We start from the raw sequence: 20,050 nt of genomic DNA, 5'->3' as shown, positions 1-20,050 counted from the left end.
AGCACGAGAATTATACTATACTGAAGACAGGTAGCCAACTATGCACATGTACAAATGGAAGTTAGTCTAGGAACTTATCAGAAGTCAATTATGAACTGGCTCATATGAACAAAAAGCATTGCTTATTGCCTGCCATTGTCCAGCAGCCAGTTCCTCAATCTGGCCAATTTTAACAGAAAACAATTATTATCAATGACTAAAAGATGATTCACATTTGCAAATTTATTTTTTTGTCCCCCTTAACTTTCTCACCAGGGTAAGCAGCTGACTATTTTACTTCCCTTAAAACCAACCCAGATGGTCTGTGGCTTAAAAGCCAACATTCTGGGCCAAATATGTTAAGCCAATTTCCTTCTCAGCTGCACTAGGCACATACATATAATGTGTGTGCGTGTATATGCATTTCAAGTCACTCTTCAGTTATACTCTGCCATGACAGCCAGTGACAAAGCACTAATCTCCTTTTTCCTTCAGAAAAATGCACCTTTACTACACAATGTTGGTTGCTAGCTATGATAAAATGAATGGCTAGTGGGTGCTTTTAGCTTCAAAAAGCACTTAAAACATCTTGATCTTTTTCTCAGGGATTTTGGAACTGACCCTATTTTAACCAACTGTGCTCCTAGGCAGAACAGCAACAAATGGCTGAATGCTTTGTTTTTATAATGTCCATTCTGGGAAGACTAATTACCAGCTAGCCTTATAGCGTACAGTTTCAAACATTCAGGGCCCCATTCTTACTTGGACAAAACTCCTATTAAGAAGAGCAGACTTTAATCACAAATGCTAGATAGGGAACAAAATTATATTGAAGGTTGATAATGTCTTTAAGATTCTATCTTGCCTATGATCATTCACTGTGATCATATTTGTTTTTGAAAGTGAGCACAAACTTGAAATATTATCCTTTTACTGTTATTTGCTTCCTTTTCATGTGTTAAATGAAATATAAAGGCAATTTAACAAAGCTATTCCAAATTCCGTAATCACAGCATTTATTAAACATAGCTCATTGCTTGATAGATTTAATCAATTACCAGTAACGGCTTTTGGGTGCACTAATCAATCAGTTGTGCTGCTGAAGCAAGAGAACGTAAGAACAATGTAAGAAGCAATAAGATGTAAGAAGCAATAGGAACACAAACACAGCCACCCCATTTGCAATGGTCTGCCAGGCACCAGCGTACTTTGATGTCTAAAAAGAAGCCGATGGGAAGCTTCCAACTTGTTTCTGTGGTTTTGAGAAAATACATTTTTTCTCTAATGGTCAGTTTTTAAAGATTATTTCTCTCCTTTCTGGCCAACCATTTTATCTTCTTGTACTAAGTTGCTGTCTTACGTTGCCATGTTCAACAACTATTATAGCTGCTACAGCTTCTTACACAAAGGGGTGAAGGCCAGAGGTCCCAATTCAGCTGGAACTTAATTATGTGCTTACAGTGAAGAATGATGAATGCAATGCAATTGAGCATATGGTTCACTTGAGATTGCCTCTGCTTTGCATAAGGGTGGTAGGCCTCTTCCTTTGCCAGCAAACGTTGCTCATTGTACTTTGGACTTGGGGAGCTTGGAATTCTGTGTACTGAGAGAATGAAGACAGGGAACATAAGCAGGCTTCAGTGTACTGTTTCATTTAACCAGAGTTCAGTAAATCAGGGCTGTATTGCACTGTAAATTCTCATATTAACAAATTGGAAATGACTGATTCAGACTGCTGTTTTTTTCCATTTACAGATATCAAGCTTCATAGTAAATAACTTTATCATCCTTTCTTGCCAGGAAATTAGACAGTGGTGAAGGGACTCCATATTCACAACTCATTGTTCAAAAATGTTTTTGTAACCTTTAAAAAGCCACCCAAAAAGACGGGCTAGGTTTCCATCCACAATCCAATCTTTCCCTGTTGTTGAAGGTGGTTAAAGCTCTGGAAGAAATGTCTGTTTACATTAGCTTGAGTCACATACCATGTCCATATCACATTAAGGGGCAAGCTATTAGCTAAGCAATTGCATAAACTTTTGATTCAGTGAAAAATATGTTAAATGAAATTACAACTAAAGAATTTTAAAAGAAAAATTTCCAATTACATTCAAATTAATACTGTAAGAACAAGAACTAGATTTAGAATTTTCCTTTCTTTTTAGTGTTCGTATCTGGGGATCTGGCTCAGTTCCTTAGATGGATCAGGACCATTCAGGAAACAGAGAACTAGATCAGCACTTCCAAAATATTCAGGGCTGTGCAGTTTTTGGATATTCAGAGTTGTGCAGCACTCCACAGATATTCTCACAACTATCAGGAAAGGGAAGGTGCACAGCTAATTAACTACGATTGCCAGAATTAAAGAAGCCAAAATTATTATGTAAATGGTTATTTCAAAACAGTCCTAAGGAAATTGAATTAATTCCACTACATTTAATCTGAATGGATTGCCACGTTTTTTATCTTCCCATTCATTGTGTTTGTATTTTGTTCTGCTTGTCTTTTTCACGGCACAAGAAAGTAAAAAAGCAGGCTAATTGGTTACAGTGTTGTTTGTATTACAATAGTACCTAAAGACCCCAAGAAAGATGGGAGCATATTGTGGCTACAAACGCAGCAGACAGTAAGGCTGTGCGAAACTTCGGGAATGTTTCGCTTTGAAGCTGTTTCACTGCATTTCGAGCTCCAGAGAGGGAAATCAAAACAAAACAAAAGCTTTGAAGCAAAACGACGGCACGTGAAATGTCTTGAAAGCTCTGAAACATCCGAAGTTTCAAAGCAGCCGGGCGCAGGAGGCGCGAGAGCCAGGGCTGCGCTCCCAGCCCCGCGGCGCTCGGCGCGGTGCGGGTGCGGGCGCGGGCGCGGGCGCGGGGCTGCGGAGCCCCCGCAGCGCAGGCCTGGCTCTCGCCGCCTCCCGCCCCGGGGCCGATGCCAGCAGCCTCCTGCTGCCCCAGCGCTGGTCCCCGGCGGCAGCCTCCCGCAGCCGCCCAGACCCGGGCCCGCGCCCCCGGGAGGGTCCGGCACAGCCCCGCGGCCGCGTCTGTGCGGATGGCAGGAGGCTGCCGCTGCCACCAAGTGCCACGCGTTTTCCTTTTTGAAGTCTGAGGCGCAGTTTCCAACAAACCTCTGCAACGATCTGTGGCAGGCTTCATGCCCGCAGAAGGGGCTACCACTTCTGCAATTTGCATCCAGATCTGGCAAGAAACGACAAGGCTTTAGGCATTTGCATGATTCCCCATTATAGCTGATGGGCAAAATGTCAAAATGTGTCAAAAGAGCAAAACAGTTTCAACAAAATGGGACAGTATTTCGAAACGAAACAAAACTATGAAATGAAACACTGTCCCTTCAAAATGGTGAAATGGACATCAGAACAAAATGATGGCGTTTCGCACAGCCCAGGCCTTGACGAGCCTACTATCTAAATACACAAACCAGAAAAAGGAAATATGTATCATCACAATTTACAGAGGTACAGAGAGGGAGAGAGTTAGCAATTAATTCAAGGCTACATAGAAGGCTGTGAACTGACATCTGAGTCTTAGCAGTGACACTGCAGAGTGCTGCGGTAAATCTATTTGAAGAAAGGGCAAATCTCTACATACATGCCCACGCTTACCATGTTACCATCCCACCCAGGAAAGCCCAGGGAAGTGAATGGGAATTTTAGGTGTCTGAAAAATGGAGAATATTTAAACTTTTCATTTTTGACCAGACAAATTAAGGAAATCCTTTGACTGTCTTTGAGATTAAAAGACTATTTGAGACATTGTCTGATACTCAACTAAGTAATGGCCTGAAAGAAATCTGCCATTTATAGCCAGGGTGACTATTTATTTCCACATTTTCAGACTCAGCTGAAGTCCAGGATATCTTGAACAATGAATAGCACCATCAAGCTTCACAAGGGTCTGATTTTTGACAAATTATCTTTTCAGTACCAGTATCAGTTTACTGAAATGTAGCTCAGTTATTTCCTGTTTCAAAATGGGTTTTTTTCTTAGTTGGAAATGATGGCAGAGTTTTGTTTGTTTGTTTGATATACACACATATATTGCGGTCACAATTTTCTAATCTGTATATAGAAATTAGGAATTGAGACTCCATTTACACACACAAATGAGTGGTTTGATTTTCCAGAAGTGCTGGACACTCTAACCACCCTTATTCAGATGCCTAAACAAGGGTTTGGGGCCTCGATTCAAGGAAGCACTTAAGCACATATATAGTTTTGCAAAGCCTGCTATAGGTTGAAGGGGTAAATCTGCACATATAGCTGTAAATGCAAAATTCGGTTTGAGATGGATGACAGTCTCCAAAAATCTGTAGAAATTATTTTAAAACTGTTGAAAGGTCTGTTGGAGTAGGCACAAAATTATCAGGTCCCCTTTCACTTATAGCTGTACATGTTTATTGGCACAAAACAATTTAGGCACATCTATGGCAAAACATATATTTAAAGCTGAATACAGACATTCGGGAAGGTTAGAGGGGAAATTATATTACGTTAAAAATAGTCACCCAATTTAAAATAAGTAGGGATGGAGGGATTAGTGGGTTGGGGGGGGGCATCTAACTATTCTGAACATCTGTACAGTTCACATGCAGATCCACCTAACAAACGTAAGGTCTGCACCCAGGTGAACTAAGGTAGATAAAGTAGCCATTTCTAACATGATCTAATCTCCCGAAAACCTCTCTGAATGCTTGTATTCAGCTTTATCTATGCAAAAAGGGGAGAGGAAGGGGCTATTAGCTGTAACTGTTACATCTGCCTGCTCCTGTAGGGATACAAGTAAACTAAGCTACACTAACTTTGATCCTGAATGAAGCTGGGTTAACATTGGGTCAGTTCTGCTGAATTTCTATAGTTACCATGCAGGTATAATTTTTATGGTATCAGCATATCCCAGGATCAGCTGATACTGACACATTTGTTACATCTGTCTATACTCTAAGTCGTTTGGCCAACCTCCACAAATCACTGGGAGTCAGGCATCTAAATACATCTGAAGATCCTGGCATTAGGTACTTCTGAAATTTTAGTCTTCTGGTCCAATGGTAGCATAGGGTGCCTGTAGATGTGTGCGATATCTGCTCTGACATGCTGGAATTGCAATGCATCAAAGCAGACTTGATTAATCAATTTTAAAACTTTGTTGAAAGCTCTGGTGGAGTAAGCACTAAATGTAGATGCCTAAACAAGGGTTTGGGGCCCCAGTTCAAGGAAGCACTTAAGCACGTATATAGCACTGTAAAATCATGCTAATTACCACACTCCAGCAGCCTCGGTAGCTCATGTATTCAATGTCCATGTGCTTCAAAATGATGTGTAATGAGCTTTAGTTAAAGTGCCCCCTTCACCATTCTGAAGCTTAGGACACTGAATACACAAGAGGCTGTGTGCGCTTTAATTAGGGCAACTCCTGAGAACTCCTGAGAGCCACTCTAATTAAAGCGCCCCACCACCACTACTACTCCCACCCATAAAGCATGTGTAAAGACACCCATAGCTTCTTTTCTTGCTTCCTTATTTTGAACTGACTTATCAGCTGCTAGGGGACCACAAGTCTATAGCTCACAATACTTACACTTCTGAGACTGCTCCTGAACCCACAGAAGTTAAAAAAAAACAGGTGCATTTTTTTCAACTTGAGGTACCTGGAATAGATACAGAAATAAGACAATGAGAAGGATGGTGTAAGGGTTACTGGACATTAGGCCTGTATGAAGTGGCTAGTATTCACTTTGGATTTGGATTCAGCCAATTTGGGGGGGGGGCAATGATTCGATTTGGTGATTCAAATCACTGTCCCGAATCAATTTGGCTCTATCCAATTCAGAGATTCAGCTGCTGCTGAATCAGCCAAACCTCTGAATCACCCAGGCCCCTCCCCCGCCCGCTCTCCCAGCCCCAGCTATGGCTGACCCGCCCCGCCCCGCCCCACCCAACTCCTGGAACTTTGAAAAAAAAGCCCCCACTCACAGGCTGCTGCCCAGTGGAGGGGCAAGCCCCGCAAGGTATTTTGTTCTGCTTTTTCTTAAAGTGCTAGTGCTGGCCAGGTGGGACAGTCATGGGGCGGGGCTGGGGGAGTGGGCAGGGGTCAGGGGCTCATGATAGACCCCCCCCCCATACAGCATGGAGAAGTGCGGGGCAGCAGGGATCACCCCCTCCCCTCCTGCCCAGCAGCACCTGGTGGAGTGGGGGCTTTTTTTTAAAGCACCAGGAGCTGGGGTGGGTGGGGCAGCCATTGTGGGGAGCCCTGATGGGGGTCCCCCTATGGTCCCCTCCCCGCTTCTCCAGCCCCCGCTCCCCTGCCCCTACTTAGCAGCTCAGAGTCTCTGCTGCAGCTGGCAGGGACTGACCGAATCACGAAAGCTCTCTGAATCTTTTCCAAACTGATTTGGAGCGCTTTGAATTGATTTGGACCTTTTAATTAGTCCCCCAGTTCAATTCGGATTTGGAGATTCAGCTGCTGAATCAGGCTGAATCTCCTCCAAATTGAAGCAGCACCCAAAGCTTTGCACAGCCCTACTGGACATACACTTTCCCATTGTCTCAGAAGAACTAAGGGGTATTGCTAGAGGTGTTGTATACACCATGGGAACTCCTAACTGCTTACAGAGGTTGAGTGAGTAGTGCCATAACCAGGGCAGGGAGACCAGGGCAATCTCCATGGGTGCTGAACTGGGAGAGGCAAGGCTGAATAAAAACATCTGCTACTGGCCACTGCACAATTGTAATGATGCCGGTGGCACAGAGACAGCAGGTCTACTCCTGTGTCCTGGGAGCCAGGCTGCATCACTATGCTGCTGCGAGTGGGTTATGATATTTTCACTTACTCTTTCACTTTATAATCTTTATTCCATTCCTTGAATTCTCTCTCATAATCAAGAACCAATGGGAACCAATGCCACCCTAGCTGTTTATGGCAAGTTTTGTGTGTTGTGCAGCAGTGGCAATCTGAGTGGTCTCAGATTAGCTCAAACTGAGAAATAGCAAAGATGAAATATTTTGAAGTTTCACTACTCAGAGAAGTGCCTCCCGCTACATAACATATTATTTTTTGGAGACAGTATAATAGCCCACATATAATTTAAAATATTGAAGTGGACCCACATGAATAGTATAGAATGAGAAGGATACTCACAAAGTACAAAAATAAAGCTACAGTTGTATGAATATTTATAAGCACATGTAGTGACTATATTAATTTCTCATTAAATTCAATATATTAATTCCTTATCCATATGAAAGCACTAAAGTCCAAAGCAACCTGAAAGAATTTTACATGTAAGGTTCCCTTTATTTATCCAATCTTTTCCCAATGACCAAGATTTTGTTATTTGGTCACAGAATTGCTTATCACATGGTTTTGCTAAACTTTTGGGTCTCTTGTCACATAAGTATTTTCTCCTCTTTTACTTCCAGCACCAGTCCTCTTTTACTGTCAGATACTAAGAAGTTCCCATTAAGCCACATTAGCTGCTTTTAGCTTCTTGCTTTCATTTCTAGTTTATTCTCCTTTTTCAGTGCAATTAGAGTCTGTTGCACTCTTACCTTTTAGGATGATCCAGCTGCCTTCAAGACAACAATAATATGCTTTAGCCAGCACAAACAAGTGATGAAATACAAACTGTGCTCTTCCCAAGGGTGGAGAGTAGTATATCCCCTACCCCCTGCCATGCTTTCAAAACTGTGTTAGTTCAGGGAGAACAGCTTGCAGGATCACTCTTGAACAATTTTTCCCATAAGACAGAATCCATCAGCAGAACTACTTGGGAGGACCTCATTTTCTATAATATCTGTATTAATACCAAAATAGGGTACATGCACTACCTGTCAAAGGAATTAATCAATGTGGTCACACTTTAACTCATTGCAACATCATTTGCATGGGTTTAAAGAAAGAAGCTGTCATGAATAGTTTTAGGCAGACAAGGTTCTTCGGGTAAATCTGATATTTTTTTATTAGACCAACTCATATAGTTGGAAAAATTCTTCTTTGCAAGCCTTTGGGCACAAATACCCTTTGTCAGGCTTGAGGAAGCATCTGCAGTTGGTGTGTGCTCTTCCTGGATGGAATGAATAGAGTCTGTTAGGCATGTAAGAAAGGCAGTCAGTGAAGATGTGAATTGAGGAATCAGTGAGAGAGAGACAGGTTGCGGGGGGAGGGGAATGAATGTAGCTGGTAAATAGTGGAGAGGTACCTGGGGACTCAGCTGTCAGGCAGGTTATAATGTGTCATAAATCTAATGTCTATATTTAGTTCATGATTTTTCATATCCAGTACATTGATGAAGTGAAGTTCGTAGGCTCATCTGTAAAAGGTGTTTTGTAAATTCCCTTTGAGGGTTAGAACTGAGAGATTGGAGAGAGTAGTTTTCTTTTGAGAACTGTGCCCCGACAGGTAATTGGGTATTCTTGTCTTTGATAATTTCCGGTGTGCATTCGTTCTCATACATAGTTGTTGTTTGGTTTCTCCTACATATTTTCCATCGGGGCATTTGGCCCATTAGATGAGATATATTACATTTCTGGAGGGGCAGATGTAAGATCCAGGAATGCTGATGGTTTTGTTGTGGGATGTAGTAATTGTCGGGGTGGTGGAGATATGTTGGCAGGTTTTACATTTCTTGTCATGGCATGGTCTAGATCCATTTGGTGTGTTTTGGGCCATACGAAGTTTGCTTCTGGTGATGAGGTTAGCGAGGTTTGGTGCTTGTTCAAGGCTAGGATGGGTGGTTCTCTTTAAGAACTGGGTCTTCTTCTAGCATGTGTTGCAATTGTTTGAGGATTTTCTGTATAGGTTCCAGGGAGGGGTGATGTGTCATAACCAGTGGTGTGCGATTCATAGTTAAAATGAATAGTTTTAAACATTTTATAATCAGTATTAAAATAGCTTGGCTTTATCTGAAGAACTTGGATAGATATTAAGATCACCAAGGCTAAGCCCAGTTATGATTTATCGAATACATCAGTCTCAATTGCTTTCTAATTATTTCCAGAGAACATTTTCCCAATCCCAACCAAATCTACAATTCAAAATTTAAGCGAAAGAGAAATGACCACCATAGAGCAGATTCTATCTTTCAGAGTTTGGGCCATTTAAAAGTTTGCTGAATGTAGAGCAATCCCTAGGAATATGAACTATTCTAGGCATGGGATTTTACAGGATGTGTGTCATAATGTGGCTTTAAAATAATAATTAACCAGTCAATTTTCTTTCTATGATCATTATATAACAACTTAACATCTGAATGTGGACTACCAAGTTACAGAAAAACTCTTTGGATACAGGTCTCTAATACAAACACAGAGAATACTGACCTGTGAGCTGGCCTCTAAATGTAATTTAGGTTTACTGTAGATTTTTTTCATAAAAAAACTGTGCAAGTATTACAATAAAATATATATTTCACAGGTACAAAAAGCCCCATCCTGAGTAGGTAACGCACTGAAAATGTTTGGAAACCTGAATCAAGATTCATAAATTCATACATTCATAGATGTAGGGTCGGAAGGGACCTAAGTAGATCTTCAAGTCTGACCCCCTGCCCTGGGCAGGAGAGCATACTGGGTTCATATGACCCCAGCTAGGTAATTATCAAGCCTCCTCTTAAAGACCCCCAAGGTAGGAGCCAGCACCACTTCCCTTGGAAGTTAGTTCCAGATCCTAGCTGCCCTGACTGTGAAATAGTGTCTTCTAATGTCCAGCTTGAACCTACTCTCAAACAACTTATGGCTGCTATTCTCATTACTCCAGGAGGTGCTCAGGTGAACAGGGTCTCTCCCATTCCCTGCTGATCCCCCCCGGTAAGTTTATACATGGCCACTAGGTTCCCTCTCAGCCTTCTCTTGTGAAGGCTGAACAGGTTCAGGTCCCGTAGCCTCTCTGCTGAAGGAGGGTGAAGGAATTCCAAAACATATCACAAAAGTAATCATGTTCCCAAAGCCACCAGTACTTCTAAAGGGTAACTTAAGATTCACAGTTCTGATCTCAGCCCTCTTCCTAGTACTAAACTTGGCTAAACTAGTTCCCCAGTAGAAATGTTGGGTATCAGTATTAGGAATAAGGAGCACAAATCTGATTAAGAAACAACCTGAATTTCTGCAGGAAGATGGAACCCTTATGTTAGGTCTTAATACTCTAGTAGATGCCTTCACATTACTTTAAAGCTTCTTCCTTGATGCCAGCAGAGCAGAATATAAAATTATTAATAGAGAGGGACAAAGGATTTTGCTTTGTGATGCCTCTGATCCCTTCCAAATGAACAGAAATCTTCTGAGAACGTCTACTTCTGTGGCATTCTAAACCCATGCTCCAAAAGAATAAGAACTGATAAGAATCCAAACCTATCCTAACTCTACCCAACATCTGATCCTTTCCTACAGAAGTTACCAATAATCAAAAAGCAAGACTTACAAAGTCAAAGTCAACTTGTAGTTAGATCAGGATGCTTGTCTAATGTACTCTACAAGAAATAAAAAATGCCTTCTGCTGTAAGTGCAAGATGCACTTCTCTGACTTGCCTTTTCTAATATAAACACACAGCAACATAAGTGTACACAAAAACAACAACTCTAAACCAGCATACTGCTATGCAATGGACGTGTCTACATGAGACGCTAGAAGCACAGTAGATTAATTCTATTGCACATTAGAACATCGTGGTGCAAGCCATGCTAACATGCTAATGTGCAGTAAAATTAGCCTACTGTGCATTAGTATCACAAAGAAGATGTGTGCCAGCACTACTGTACAGTAGTGCCAATTACGGTGCATTAAGTTTAGTACCTGTTATGGGTACTAAACTTAATGTGACATAATTACAGCACATTAATGCACACAGACGTGCCCAGAGAGAGGATATAACAGATAGCAGACTTACTGTATTGTTTGATGCACTACTGGAATGCTGCACACTACTCTGGTGTTAAAAGCATAATGAGATCCTGTAAAAGGATAGTATACAAGAAGGTTTTTACCACGATAACAAAAATGGCAACTACCACTGTTGCCTTTGCAAGAATTTACAGTACCATCCAAATCAGGATCACATTTGCAAAGCTTACAGAAGACCCTTTTAACATTTAAGACTAGAGTATGCCTAAAAGTTGCATCTACTGTCCATAAAACAGAGTATCAACTGTCTGGTAAACAATAGTTATTTCATGGAATAAACTGACATACTTATATTATCATTTGATTATTTTTCCATTTTATTCCATAAGATCTACTGGCATTGGGAAAAAAAAGAGAGACCCTCCAGGAGATGAGACTCACATTTCTAGAGGTTTGTTCTATAAGCAATAAGCCTATTAACGTGCAGGAAAATAACTCTAAAAAATCTCGAGGCGGAAAAATGATACAACAAAAGAAAGAAAGGAGAGGTACTCTCTTTTTTTGAGCTGGGCGGAACAAATGTTTGACTGAAAACCTTCAAGTCCAGCTGGGAGAAGGCCAAGACTAATTTAACCTTTGGTCAAATGATTGGGAGTTAGCTAGTTTCCTTTTTCCTCTTACATCACTCCCAGAGATTTAGACAAAAATAATATGGCCCCGATTACATGACATTACAGGCTCTCAAAATGCACCAGGGAGGATAGTGTTGAAACCCCTTGGAGACAAATTAATCCCAGCAAAGCAACAGCTGTAAGATTGATGTAAACAGGGAAAACAATTACAATATTTGTATCATGGGCTTATACTATTTTAATACAAACTATAAAAGGAATTAAGCTAAAAGAGCTTTTTTGTAACAGTTCAGCACTTTAGTGCCATCATTAAAAATATCAATAATCATATCCTCAATGTTGTGTCTAGTTGCTATTAAGTGCTATAAATACTCAGTGCGTGATTTTAAGAAGTTAAAGTTAACTCACCTGTAAATAAAATTAAATTGATGTAAAGAACCCTGCATAATCAGAGACTACATGATCTGCATTTTTTTTAAATACCCTGGAACTGATTACCATCTCTGTCATTGTCTGCCTCCTACACCCAGTATGACTGATCAGGTGTCAAGCACCTGCTTACACAGTGTAACATAACTGACTTGGAATACCCTATTGGTTAGAACCGGTGTTACAGTGTTTCAGGGCCCTGCATTCAGGAGCCCCCTAGGGGCCTATTGTAGAACATTTATGCATCATTTACACTTTAAAAAAATCAAAATGTTTCCTACTTGGGGAAAATAGAACCACTCCTCCTTCTGTTTCTCATTTACTTCATAAATATGAATCTCTGCTCTAATACCCCCACTGACACTAATGTGGACTCAAATTCATGCTCTTCTCTTTCACCATTCATATGTATATCCTTCCTATTTCAGAAAGAAATGAGTTGACATGAATGTAGACTCCACACTACCCCACTTACCCACGATGGCCAGGCAGTCATTACCTTTCATGGGTTCAAATGCCAGGGATACACTCTCATATGAGTTTTGTGGATCCCCTGGCTAAAATACTTTCCCCACTGGGTCCATCTACACATGCTCTTTACTGCAGAGTTGACTAATTAGCTCTGCAGTAATGCGTCATGGTCTACCCATGTGCCAGTATTAGGGCACAGTAAATGGATTAACTCCACCATAGCATAGTACTGTCAGGGACAGTACTATCCTATGGCAGAGTAATTTAATGCATGGAAATGTACATGTCTGACATGAGCTGTAGTGACATGGGCTGGCTTGGGCATGAGGGTGCTAAAATACAAGGGCTGCTTGCCAGCCAGCCCAGCATTGTAGCTCCCACGTGTCCCAGCCAGCCCTTGCACCACCCAACACTGCCACCTAGAGCCTAGGGTCCCTTGCCAGCTCAGAGCTGCTCTGTCCTGGCTCAGACTGCTGCAGTCCTGGGCACATCTGTAAATGCTTCATCTGGGAGCAGTTGATTTTGCTGCAAATTGCAACAGTTTGTCATTGTGCCTGAATTTCATGTGTAGATGTACCCACTGAGAGCAAAACAGAGCCAGTCTCTCTGATTACAATGGAGTAGTTTTCTCTGAAGATGGCTGAATCACCCTACCAGATACAGTGTATCTGCCAGGCTTACAGAAATACTCCTGAAATGCACTTGACTGGTTTTCAAATGGGGCAGACCATAGTAGAGGATCTTCCCAGGCCCCTTATGATATTTTCACCATCTCCTTTTTCTTTCCAGCTACACCAGTGGAATACCACCTTGCATGGGCAACAGTTTTCAGGAATAAATGTGCACTTTCATATGCCTACTTCTAGACCAGTGGTTCCCAACCTTTTTTTGCCACAACCCACTGCTGAGAGTGGAGTGTGGCTGCAGCAGCAGCCTGGGGGCAGGGAAGCTCCCAGCATGTGGCGCGGCTCATCCTTTGTGTGCAGTGCTGCTGGCATTTGTGTTGTGACCCGAGGTTGGGAACTGCTGTTCTAGACCTTCTGTGAATACATGCTTACCAAGGACTCATCAATTTTCTGAGGCCTTGTCTATATGAGAAGGGCTTCATTTGCACTCAGCTGTGGAGACACTTATTGTCACACATTAGGAAGAGGAATACTGCTGGTGACCAGCAGTGACCATAGCATTTCAGGAGATATAGCAGAATCAGATGAACCTAAGAGCTTCCTAACTGTTTAGATCCATTTAGCCACACCCTCTGTAAATCTGTCACCCCAACGCCTACTAATTTAAGAGTTAACCAATTTGGTGTGAGCAGACCAACAGTTGGGATTCTTGTGAGAGAAACATGCAGTGTTTCTATACAATTGCTGTGAGTATGATGCCTAAGCCTTGCTATAAGAAAGGAATTGATGGATTTGCCTGCATTGGGGTTCCTGACATGTACTTGGATGACAGATGGAAGCCGGATTCTCATTCATTGCCAACCAGGCCCCATCTCTAAGTTCATAAATGGAAAGGGGTACTTCTTCACTGTGCTCCATAGCCTAGATAATCACTGTAATGGGTTCATGAACATTCATGCAGGAAAGTTCTAAAAAGTTTGTGATGCTGGGATCTTTAGGAGCTCCAGTCTCTTTAATGAAAAAGTAGATTTGCTTTCATGGCCAACATGGACTTTAATGCTTTGTACATGCCCTCTGTCTTTCTGGACTGTCTTTCTTGACTGATGAAGTTCTTTACTGAACAATTGGACCACAGAAGGAACTGCTGAACTCACCTATGCGGCTGCAGGATGACAGTAGAATTTTCATTTAAGAGATTGAAGGGAAAGATGGCACCGTCAGAAGCAAGGCTGAGCAGTATCTTCCTTATAAAATTATAACTGCATGCCCTGTGTCGTACACTATCTGTAACAGAAAGAGAGGCAGCTTCACTGAGTGTTGCAAGATGAAGGTTTAGAAATTTTCAGAATTCAACCAGCAGCCAACAAAATGCTTTCCCAAAATGAGTCACAGAGCAAGTGATCAGAGACAAATTCTATCCCTGCCCTGATGAGGGCTGACATTTTTTTTTTTATTTTAAACAAACACATGGTTATGTTTTCATGTTTTGCATATATTTTGTAATTTATTACAAAACAAATTTTGCACTGTTAACTATGAAGACCAGAAAGTTTTCTTTTAATAATGGTGCTTTTGTGGAACTTTTTTTTTTATATACATGAGGAGTTTAATCTCATGTGATATTAAACTTTCAGTGTGATTTTTTTTTAAAAATCTTTTGTTTAACATAGTATGATTGTCACTATTAAATGTCATGAATATTACTATGCACATTAATAGAAACTGAAAATTTCACGTGTGACTGGAACAGGCACTGTGTGTAGTGCAGGCCAGCTAAGAGCATGTAGCACAGATCCCAGATTGTCTGGACTGGGTGCTGTGAAACAGGCAGTGCCTGCCCTGGCCAGATTATACTACACGCAGCCCATGTGCTCTGGAAGCTCTAGGACTGTAGCATGTGATGCCTGTTCCATCTAGTCTGCGACCTGTGCTGCAACAAACATCACATGCTGCATGGGTCCCAGACCAGGTAGAGCAGGCACTGTGTGCTGTTTGGTTCCCAGACCAGGTGCCAGGTGTGGTGTAGTCCAACAGGGTGGGCACCATATGCAGCATGGCACCCACTCCAGCCAGTCTGGGAATCTGTGCTACATGCCCCAGCCAGTTTATACTGCAGACAGAGCCCTTTCCAGCCACTCTGGGATATATATATTACACTACATGCAGCTCAGGTTCCAGACTGTCTGGAGCAGGCACCAGATCCAGTATGTTGGGAGAGGGGGAAAGAGGATGGCAGGGGGTCTGTGGCCTGATCTGGCCTGTGGAGCAGCCCCATGCCATTCACCCAGACCTCAGGGCCAAATAAGATTGACACCCTTGCTATAGTGATACAACTGAGCTAAACTACCCTAACTTTGCCCATGAATGGAACAGGGGTAAAGTTGGTGGTTTTGCTACAGAATCATGCAGATGTATCATAACAGTGTGTATCAGCATTCTTTGATATTGATACAATTATTACATCTGTCCATACCCAAAGTTCAAGAACACACAAGTTTCCAAAACTTGTAAAAGTACACAGTTTGCAAAACTTGAAAAGCATGCACCCTTACAGCTCACAAACTCTTTGCATAGTCACCTTCTTGGTGACTTTGACTGCCATGCTGCAGTGGAATGATCTAGCTTGAGCTGAGGCTTCCAAGAGGCTCCCAGAACCTGCTGTTCTCAATAGTCTGTGCTCTAGTCTATGGGTGGAAGAAGCTGTGGCTGAAGCACATTGCTACTCCCAGTGACTCAGGTGTAGTTTCTGCTGAAGGTAAGAAACGCAGTCTTGTAGCAACAAGCAGTCACTGTATTTTGTTCAGCGTTTAAGGCTGCAAAGATCACTTTTGTTTCTCCTCAAAAATGGTAGAAAGCACAGTGGAAGACAGCCTAGTTGGTCTTTTCTGCCCCCCTTTCCCCCAAAGCAGTGTGGAGCTCCCAAGCTAATGCACACTAGATATGCATCCACAAGATCATTAATCCATGCTAGCGTAACATTCTGTAAACTTAATATCTTTTCAAATTAGACATATCTTACCAGTTATGGGCCCTAAGAATTGCTTTGTGTGGAACAAGTCATTTCAGTGGACATTAGTGGAATCTCAGTGTAAACCATACATACCACCCACAAATGGAGAAAACCTCAGTCTCAGGAGGGAGAGAAAAAACTTTGGGAGAGTCGCTTATTAAAAATATTGGCAACACATTCTCATAATGAATTGCATGGGTGATTCATTTGTGTTGTTTAAGGGCTAGTAAAAGGATGTTATTTAACAGACTCTTAATTTAAGGAAGTGACCAGATGAAAATTTGTAGTGCAATTAATAGGGGGAAAATAGAAAGTTGAATATGGAAAAAAGTTCCCTCAAAGGATTACCAGAAAAAGACACCAGCAACAGTTGTCCAGGAGAACATGATGATCATGGTAGCAGTGGGCATGTCTACACATGTATTAATGTGCGGTACTTACTGTGTATTAAGTTTAGTACCTGTAATAACAGGTACTAACTCAATGCGCAGTAACTGGTGCTACTGTGGAGTAGCACTGGTGCACACCTTTTTAGTGAAACTAACATGCAGTAAAATAGCTATACTGTGCATTAGCACAGTAGCGCAGCTTTTGCTGTGACATACTAAAGCTCGGTAATTAGTCTACTGCCCATTTAGCATCTCATGTAGCCCTTAGTTTCCTACCCTAAGGGGATTTGATATTTCCTTAAGAACTCTCTTCTTTTTTTATGATCTTGTTTCAATGGAACAGTCTAACAATTGAAAGCATCATCATTTATAAATAGTGAGAGCACAGCATTGTTGCATATGTGCTCCTGAAATATACATTATCACCTAAGCTTTGAATAGGTAGTTCCATGCTGGTAGGCAGCCTTCTCAAGTATCTTTCATTTCTGAGGCATGAACATCTGGCCTCTCCTCGCTTTGGTAGTGGGAAATTATTGACATCAGAAGGAAAGAGTAATGAAACTGAGGTCGTAGAGTTATTTACATTGAAGGCGAGAATCCCGCAGTCATCCTGCATGATCTTGTTTCATTGGTGACCCTCAGTTTGGGTTTTTGTTACATATTGCATTCTATGTTGGTGTCTTGGTAGGTTGAGAGGCATGCTGGTAAGTTTGTTGGGTTGCTTGGAACCAGTAAGGTAAGGCAAAGGTAAAGCTCCTAGCTGTCTGTCATGTCACTGGCACAGCTTCTACTGATTTCAGGAGGGTTGGATTTCAAGCAAAGTCCCAGCCCCAAAGAGTTAACGATCCAAACTGTATGCAGCAAGAAATGATGCTGGTGAATACAAAAACTGACAAGGTGATGACAGGAATGGAGGTATACCTAGAATGTGTTAGTGGGATTATTTGGATAGCATTTTTATTCCTTTTCAAATTAATGCTTTATTTTACTCTACATTTGGAAGGGAAAGAGGGTATGACTGTCTGACAAAATGAAGAACAAGATGGGTTTTGAGGTAAGGCATGAAGGGAATATATAAAGATGTGAATTGTTACTAAAAGTCATACAGACCAATAAAAGGGAAGGAAAAGAGTAGAAAAAAGCCTTGAACAGACCACAGGTAGAATTGTGATAGGTTCTGGATAGGTTTTTATATGAAAACTATTTAAAAACCATGTTATAAAACTGTCCTAATCTCTTCAGACTGTCTATACCACAGTTTGACTAGCACAGTTCTCAAGAATAATAAAAAGAAGGATCCTAGTCACCTTGATCAGGGAAATCAAGCTAGTTAACTTGTTAGCAAAAGCAATGGGTAAATATAACTATAACTAGCATGGGTTCTGATCCTAAAGTAGAAGCTGTGTGCTTTATTACTTCTAATTGTTTCTGACATACAGGTTAGAGACATTCCTAATGCAGAAGTTGCACTTAGACACACATTTGTATTTTCCTGTGAATTTTCCCCCGTGGCAGGGTGGGAGTAGGGAGTGTCTATGTGGTATTCAGCTGAAAAAACCTGCTAGAAACTGAATGTGCACTGAGATATGGGCAGGGTTTGGATAACTGTATGCAAGCACTGATTTCAAATATAAACATGTTAGGTGATGGAAGAAACCCTCTCCCACACAGGTCATGGTACTTACATCCTGGATGGGCCAAACTACAGTCTTGATTAGTTCTGATTAAGAAACTGAGGCACTGAGCAGAAAATACACTTCCTTACAGTATATTCCAATTAATGCTAAATAATGTGCTTTGCTTCTCAGCAGTAAAGCTCAGATCAGAACAAGAGATGGATTAACCAGATCCAACAAAAGAAAATTGACCAAGGATCTGCCCAGTCCTTCATACAGGTTTTTTTAATCTTTATTGAATTTCTGGCTCTCTCTCACATTCAGCATCTGCTCTCTGTCCTTGATCGTTATCCGAATATTTGTTCCATGCACTTAATTTTATTCCCTTTCATTTTACAGCCTGTGCTCATTCATTTTTTCATTCTTTGGTTCTCCCCTTTTTTTTTTGGCTTTTAATCTCTTTCTTGTTCTGTCTCCTGCTTTATTTGTTTCTGTCTCTCTGTATTGTCTCTGCCTATGCAGCCCTAAATTTTCCTTCACATTTCCCTCTTGCTTTCCTGTCACCATTTGTTCTCTATCACCCTGCTTTTCTGTTGGCTGATGTTGGAAATATTTCAGGAATTTTTAATTGAGAATACCATGAGAACTGTTATCTTAGCATTTTCACTAGTGAGAGAGCACCCCTCGGGGTGATGACGATGACGGAGCAAGCCAGGAACACGCAGGGTTAGGAGCTGCTCTTCCCTGAGCCCACGTGGACTCCAGAGTGGTATGCTCCGATCTGGAATGTGCGAGAGGAAGCGGGGTCCGGAGGGAGTGTAGGAGGTGGGGGCAGGGAACGTGTACAGAGAAACCTAAAATTCCACAAAATAGAAATGAGTAAAGGAGAAACTGAAATGCAAGATAAAAATCCAGCTGAAAGGAGGGGAAAAGAGAAGAAACCCTCCAAAGCTAACCCACATGCAGAATAGTAACCATCCCAGCCCCTCTTATTATCTACTTGCTTACCATGGTAGTAAGAAAAAACTCAAACCTCTTACAGAAACCTCATTTCCCATCTGTGTTATTGCCCCTCAAATGATTCATTATTCAATTCCTCTGGGCATGGGTTCATCCTACAAATTCATAGTTACCAAATAGAGGGGGGAAACCAGAGCTGAGCAGTTACTGAAGTGCCTGCTTCTGGTGGCATTTCTTCATGATGGCACACTATACCAAACCAGAGACACCACAGACACACGCGACAGGTCAGAAATTTCAGTGGCCCCAAGCTATTCCTGTTGGAGAGCGTCTGACCCCTCCACCTTCCTCTTGGTTTTGTTGCTGCAGTTATCATCATTTGTACTATGATGGCACTAAAACACCTCAACCAAGACTGAGGTTACTGGGGAGGCACCATACAAATGCAAATTAAAAAGACAGCTTCCGACCTAAAGGAATTTCTGTTAAACACCAATTATATAATTTATTTTTAATTAAGCATCAAACATAATTACTGTTAATCAGACGATGGACTGTTCATATATGACATTGCCTCCTCTTCTACATGGATTATGACTGAGACCAGGCTTTTCTGATTTGTGGGGGGGGGATTGTGGTACTGCTGATCTAGTATATAGAATGTTTTTACTGTTGTGATTTTTTCCTTTTACTTTCAGTTTCCCTACTGGATTTAATTAAGCTCATATAGTCTCAAGAGCCTGCCAGAACTGTCAAGAAGTTATAGAAGAAAGTGACCTTGGTCACCAGGTAAGTTCCCCAGAGCTCTTTCAGCCCTGAGCCTATAGCAACAATTTTGGCTTCACATTCTCCACAAATCACTGCAACCTGTTGGCTAAAATACCTCATTCAAGTGCATGGAAGCTTATTGTCTTATTAAAGAGCTGGCAACCTGAATTCCTTGGGAAAATGTTATTTATGCAGGAGATGTACTTTATTAACAACTTTCCAGTACAGAAGCATGAAAGGAAGTGATTGTGAAGCTGGAGTTCATATGGGAAAACCAGATAACCCTGGTGTGCTATATAATGCTGTGTGCTTAACTCAGA

At 41.5% G+C, this 20,050-nt stretch overlaps 1 long non-coding RNA gene across 1 annotated transcript in view; it reads right to left on the bottom strand.

The window, feature by feature from the left end:
* Positions 1 to 14,251, bottom strand: part of LOC149852263 (uncharacterized) — a 46,003-nt gene extending 31,752 nt beyond the window's left edge. Inside the window, exons 1-3 of the long non-coding RNA XR_016439294.1 lie at positions 14,142 to 14,251; positions 5,574 to 5,643; positions 1,439 to 1,582 (exon numbers count right to left, since the gene is read on the bottom strand). This is a non-coding gene — a long non-coding RNA (uncharacterized LOC149852263). The remainder of the gene's footprint in view (positions 1 to 1,438; positions 1,583 to 5,573; positions 5,644 to 14,141) is intronic.
* Positions 14,252 to 20,050: the final 5,799 nt, after the last annotated feature.

The sequence above is a fragment of the Crocodylus siamensis genome, chromosome 15 (genome assembly GCF_052110815.1).
Source record: "Crocodylus siamensis isolate JL-2025a chromosome 15, ASM5211081v1, whole genome shotgun sequence".
In the NCBI taxonomy this organism is placed as follows: Eukaryota; Metazoa; Chordata; order Crocodylia; family Crocodylidae; genus Crocodylus; species Crocodylus siamensis.
This window is presented reverse-complemented; position numbering and strand designations above follow the sequence as displayed.